Here is a 6,533-nt window from a genome sequence, read left to right on the forward strand (position 1 = left end):
GTTCGATTTTAGGAATTCGGGCCAATCAATTGGATTTAGTAGAAGAAAATCATAGTATTTTTTATGGATTCAAATGTTCAAATAAAGTTTGTCCCTTGAAGAAATAACTAAATTATAGTTATACTATTAAAAAATATGATGGGTCTTTTTTTACAAACCGAGAAAAATAATAAGAAATGACATTTCTATCCTATATCATAGGAATGGAAATAGTCCTTCCTGTTCCTATTGTTGTTGCTTCAATAATAAGTATTTTTGTTTTCAAATCAGATAAATCATTTGATTTATCATTCATTGGAATAAAACAAGACACAAAAATGGCCTGGCTAGGCACTGACCAGGCCAGGCCGGGAGTAAAAGGATCTTTCGGACGAAATCAAAGAGATATTCTTTTTTTATTTCTGTTGGAGATACCCCCCTTATCGAAATTAAATTCGAATTGGATTGCTAATCCAATTTCTTTCTATCTATAAAAATAAAGAAAGAATAAAGAAATACTTTTTTTAATTGGGAGAGATGGCTGAGTGGACTAAAGCGGCGGATTGCTAATCCGTTGTACGAGTTATTTGTACCGAGGGTTCGAATCCCTCTCTTTCCGTTTCCTCTGATGACTTTCTATTTTTCTTTCGAATTCAAAAAAATACTGAGACCCTTTCATTTTCTCTGATTTTATCATAGTTAAATGTCTGAATCAAAAGAATCATAAGAAAATGAAGAAATCAACAAGCAAGGAAAACGAAAAAGCTTTATTTTTTTATTCCTCACGTCCAGGATTACGTCCTGGATCATTAGATAGGAATCCGAAGATGAAGAGAGAAACAAAGAATATCACTACTGTGTAAACGAAGAGTTTGAGAGTAAGCATTACAAAATCTCCAAGATCATTTTTGGAAAAAAAGGGAATAGATTATCCATTTTTATACCACATATCCTATTTTGACACCAAGAAATGAAGTGGTTTCTAGAAAAGAAAGGAATTTTCAGAAATTTATTTGTAATGTAATAAGATTCTTTCGTTACCAAAATTATCTTTCATGACCTAATTCGATATTTTGATTATGGGGGACCCTAAATTTAATAGGGTCCTTGTTAAATGGAAGTAGAAGATCAGAATGAGGAAATGAGGTGATCCAGATTCATCATGACTATCCAAGAATTTAAATGTTTGAATCAAGGGTTGATAATGTAAAACTTAGCTGATCTTATCAATTGTTAGAGTCTTTTTTTATCGAAAAAATCATGAATGTTTTTAGGACAGTAGTAAAGATCTCATCGAAAACTTACAGCAGCTTGCCAAACAAGGGCTAAGAGAAGAAAGAGCACAGGTATGACCGGCATAACATCTACGATTGGATTGAAAAAAGCGTAAGCCTCAGGCAATTTGGCGAAGAAAAAACTACTCGAATGAAGGGCAGAATTAAGACAGATACAGATCAAACTAAAGATATTCAGCATAACAAACATTTCCTTCTTGGAGATAATTGCATTTTGATTGAGTTATTGATAGAAGGGAAAAAATGAAGAAAGTAAGGTAGACCAAAATTCTTCTTTTTCTTTTACTTACCCAATCAAAAATCCTTCAGTTCTCAAACGAGAATAGAAGGAGTCATACTTTCATACAATATCTTAATTGAATTATATGTAATGATCAATAAATTCAGTTGAATTCTACAACTACACGGGTCAAATCCTAGCAACAATCTAACCTATTCCATAGATATTTGGGTGGGAATTGACGAATAAACAATACCGATATTAGTGTTTATTAGTGTGTCAAATAGAAATATAAATGGGGCGTGGCCAAGTGGTAAGGCAACGGGTTTTGGTCCCGCGACTCGGAGGTTCGAATCCTTCCGTCCCAGAGCAGTCCGATTCTATCAGAATAAAGATTTTTCTCTTTAACAATCGTCTCTTTAGTTTAAGAATGTAATGTTGAATATGAATATAATGTGATCCTTGTTTCTGATTTCTATTGATTCTTTTCTGAATCATATCTTTCCTTTTTTCTCACAAACCAATCCAGCGTAAATGACATGCAGATGGAACTAAATCCATTTGTGAGCCGACTAGGCTGAGAAATAGATTAATATTAATGGTTGAATTCAAAATCAAAAATAGGATGAGCCGTTCAGCGTCTACCCGTCTCGCTCATATTCATAATTACTTAGAAAAACTTTATGGCCTATATCTACTGAAATTATCAATGACGCATTTTTTATGGAAATGCAAAAGAAAATCTTAGATATTCCCTATATCTAAAAGTAAATAGGGTAGTCCAATTACTAATTCTCTATGGATCCGGAATTCTAAACATTCTAAATAAGAGGGAGTTTTTGGTACTGATGGAATTTCAATTCCAGGACTGGGATTAAGAGTAAGAAGGCTTCTAAGACTGGGTTGGCCTAAAAAAAAATAGCAACAACGGATTGATCTGGACTCGTTTATCTTTGTCTGTCTGCCGGATCTCATTAACAAAAAAGTTCAATATGTAACAGGTGTATTTTCTTTGAACCTAATTTTTGTATTTAGTAGCTGGTTCTAATGATTAATTGTAAATCAATGAAAAGATTCTTGACCTTGAAGTCAAAAACAAAAATATATAGAAAATTAACCAATGCCGATAGTATATGTATTGTATACATTGTTATTGTTCTATGTCAGTGACATTTCGATTTTGATGAAAAAGATCTGTGATCCCGCGACTCCCTCCAGTGACAATTGTTCGGTTTATCTGATGAATATGGAAAGATCGTATTCTTCCGATTTTTATTTTCTCAATCAGATTAAAAACTAACGCCCTAAACCTTACCTTACACGAGTATTTTCTATCTCTATCTCACCCCTCCCTACAAAAAAAAGAAATCAATTGGATTTGTTTCTCAATTTATCTATCTAGTTCTAGTTTGAATCATTGATGATTCAATTGAAAAAGAAACATATATTTCTTTTATGATGATCAAATTTTGCTCTCTTTACTTTAATCAATGAGATATCTGATAAACATTTTTATCGACTCGTTATGATATGATTGTGATAACCTTTTGATTGATTTCGAAATCCAATTTGATCTTTACTGGAAAACTTTATTCAAAAAATAATAAAAATAATAATGATATCGAAGTAGGAAATTGGTTAAATTAAACCCTTTAATGATTCTTTATGAGCCCTTGGTACTCGAAGAAGTGTGAGGTTGATTAATTTATTCTATCGATTAACTTACGGCCTTTCCAGTTCATTGGACTAGTTTATTTGGTTAATACTTAATATTATATTAATTTATTCATTTTGTTGCGGGATTGGGAATCTAATTAAAGACCCTTCTTTTGTTTTCTTTAATTGATCGTCTTGAACAATCTGTTGAAGATGCAGATTAAAGAAGAACTTGTTTATTCGTGTTCTTTGATAAATGAATTTTTTCATTCATACAATAAAATAGGCGGTTAATTAAAGTGAATCCTTGCTGAGACTTCTCCAGATAAATAATTACCTTTCTATATAGAAAAACAAAGTATAAAGTGTAGATTACTATGTACCAATTGAGCCAATGACTATTCATGATTCCATATTGAATCAATTCCATACCGGTTCCAAACTAGAGGAATGTTATGGTAAAACTTCGTTTAAAACGATGTGGTAGAAAGCAACGTGCGACTTGAAGGACATGATCGGCTGTGGATTCTTACACCCACCATTTTATATAGAAATGAAGGTGCTCTTGGCTCGACATAGTTTGTTCTGTTCCACTAGAACAACCCCTATTTTGTTGGGTTGTAAATAGTACATGATGGAGCTCGAGCAGAAAGTATTGATTCATTTCTCAAGGGCAAGGATCTAGGGTTAGTGTCAATTAATAAGTTGGAACAACTTCGTAAATATATCTTCGAATTAGAAATAGAAAGGACCCAATTCGAACAAAAGTTTCAAATAAACAAAGGAAATTTTCTTGGAATTGAGAAAACTATTTCGATCAAAACAAAAGTGTATCGCACGGGAATCAATCGTTCATATGATTCTTCGCTAGAAAGAAATCACAAAAGGTATGTTGCTGCCATTTTGAAACGATTAAAGATCACCGAAGTAATGTCTAAACCCAATGATTCAAAGCAAAGATAAAAGATCCCGGAACAAGAAAACACCATTTTCAATTGTCTTACTACAATAATTGGGTCAGAATGAGGAATAAAAAATGGATTCTAAATGAGACCAAGAAAGGGGGTTAGAGACAGCTCAATAAAGAAAATTCCTAGGCCTAAGGATTTTCCTTTGAGCTCTTTGATAATTATAGAACTTGAGTTATGAGTACGAATGATTTTTTTCTTTTTCGGGAAGGAAGAAAAAAAAACGAATGAAATCATAGTTTAATGAATTTGAGGATTTTATTGATCTATTTGACATTATATACACAAATTCGAATCATTCTTTCTCGAGCCGTACGAGGAGAAAACCTCCTATACGTTTCTAGGGGGGGCATTGTTCATCTACATCTATCCCAATGAGCCATCTATCGAATCGTTGCAATTGATGTTCGATCCCGAAGAGAAGGAAGAGATCTTCGTAAAGTGGGTTTTTACGATCCGATAAAGAATCAAACTTATTCAAATGTTCCCGCTATTCTATATTTCCTTGAAAAAGGTGCTCAACCCACAGGAACCGTTTATGATATTTCAAAGAGGGCAGAGGTATTTAAAGAACTTCGCGTTAATCAAACGAACTAAAATTAATGAAAAAAGAAAAAGAAAGAGGGGGTCGCCCATATGCTAACTTTGTTGAATTTTTTTTTTTTTCATTATTCACTCTTTTTCTTGCTCTATTTATACCTATTTACTATATGTATCGCTCTCATATAATTATAATCCGATATTCTAGAAATAACGATAAAAATACCTTTTCGTGATATGAGACGGATAGAAAAAGGATTGAGTCAATAGATGAAATAAAATAATAGGATCCAAAAAATTATGGGATTATTCTCAATCGGATGGTTTTTGTTGGGATTCCACCAAGAAACAAGGAGTCAAGTTTGCTTATTTACCTTTAGTTATATTAAATAAACCCGAGATTTTTCCTACTCCTTCCTTATTTTTTTATTTCAATTTAATTTCTTATTTTTTTTTTTTTTTTTTCAACGTTCATATTGACAATAGGGCATTGAACAAATATAATTGGATCGTGGATAAATAGATCTATTTATCCACGTCCCATAAGTTTGGTTTTTTACTTTATGAAAATGATGTCTTCGTTGGATTTGCTGTGACACAAGAGACCTTCTATGAATGAAAAAATAGATAAAATAAAGAAAAAAAGGTCTATAGATTTTCTATATTTATCTGGGAATTTCTTCTATATTTCATTTGATCTGTTCATTTTTATGTTCATAATTGACCATAAAATGCTTTTTTTATTTGTTGATAGTTCAATCTTTTGATGGGGTCGTGCGATCCAGTCTCTTTCGTATTTATTTTTATTTTTGTCGTATCTAACACCGTAACCATAATTACATTATTCGGGTTGCTAACTCAACGGTAGAGTACTCGGCTTTTAAGTGCGGCTAGAATCTTTTACACATTTGGATGAAGCAACGGATTCGTCCATACCATTGGTAAAGTTTGTAAGACCACGACTGATCCTGAAAGGGAATGAATGGAAAAAACAGCATGTCGTATCAATGAAAAACTCTGAGAATATTTCACCCTTACCAGATCGGTACAAAATATTGTTTGAATTCTTGGGGTGTGAAAAAAAATTCACGGGGTGGTCGAGTGAATAAATGGATAGAGCCCTATGGCTCCAATTATAGGGAAGTAAAAAGCAACGAGCTTATGTTCTTAATTTGAATGATTACCCGATCTAATTATACGTTAAAAATATATTAGTGCTTGATGCGGGAAAGGGTTCTCCTATAGGTGGATTATCGATTTTTTTATGAATCCTAACTATTCACTATATCTCCATTATAGTATGGAGTGGGGACGAATGTGTAGAAGAAAGGGTATATTGATAAAGATGAATTATTCCAAAGTCAAAAGAGCGATCGGCTTGCAAAAATAAAGGATTTCTAACAATTTTCTTATCCTATAATGAACCCAAACAAGTGGATGTAATAAAGGGAAGATCCGTTGATTAGCCTATCTGTCTCCGAGGTATCTATTATTTTCTTATTATATACCTTGTTTTGACTGTATCGCACTATGTATTGTTTGTGAACCCAAGAAATCCTTTGCCTTTGTTTCAAATCGAATTTCAAATGGAGGAATTACAAGGATATTTAGAAATAGATAGATCTCGGCAACAAGACTTCCTATATCCACTTCTCCTTCAGGAGTATATTTATGCACTTGCTCATGATCATGGTTTAAATAGATCGATTCCTTATGAAACTGTGAAAAATGTAGGTTATGACAATAAATCCAGTTCACTGCTTGTGAAACGTTTAATTACTCGAATGTATCAACAGAAGTATTTGATTATTTCGGCTAATGTTTTTAAACAAAATCAATTTGTTGGACACAATAAAAATGTTTATTATCAAATGA

The 6,533-nt window shown here is 32.6% G+C and overlaps 1 non-coding gene across 1 annotated transcript; it reads left to right on the forward strand.

Moving 5' to 3' along the window:
* Positions 1 to 510: 510 nt before the first annotated feature.
* Positions 511 to 598, forward strand: TRNAS-GCU (transfer RNA serine (anticodon GCU)). The gene has a single exon. It is a non-coding gene; the product is annotated as a tRNA-Ser (tRNA).
* The last annotated feature ends 5,935 nt before the right edge of the window (positions 599 to 6,533 follow it).

The sequence above is a fragment of the Eschscholzia californica genome, unplaced genomic scaffold (genome assembly GCF_041429995.1).
Source record: "Eschscholzia californica isolate CP2 unplaced genomic scaffold, dmEscCali1.0.p SCAF_245, whole genome shotgun sequence".
NCBI classification, from domain to species: Eukaryota; Viridiplantae; Streptophyta; class Magnoliopsida; order Ranunculales; family Papaveraceae; genus Eschscholzia; species Eschscholzia californica.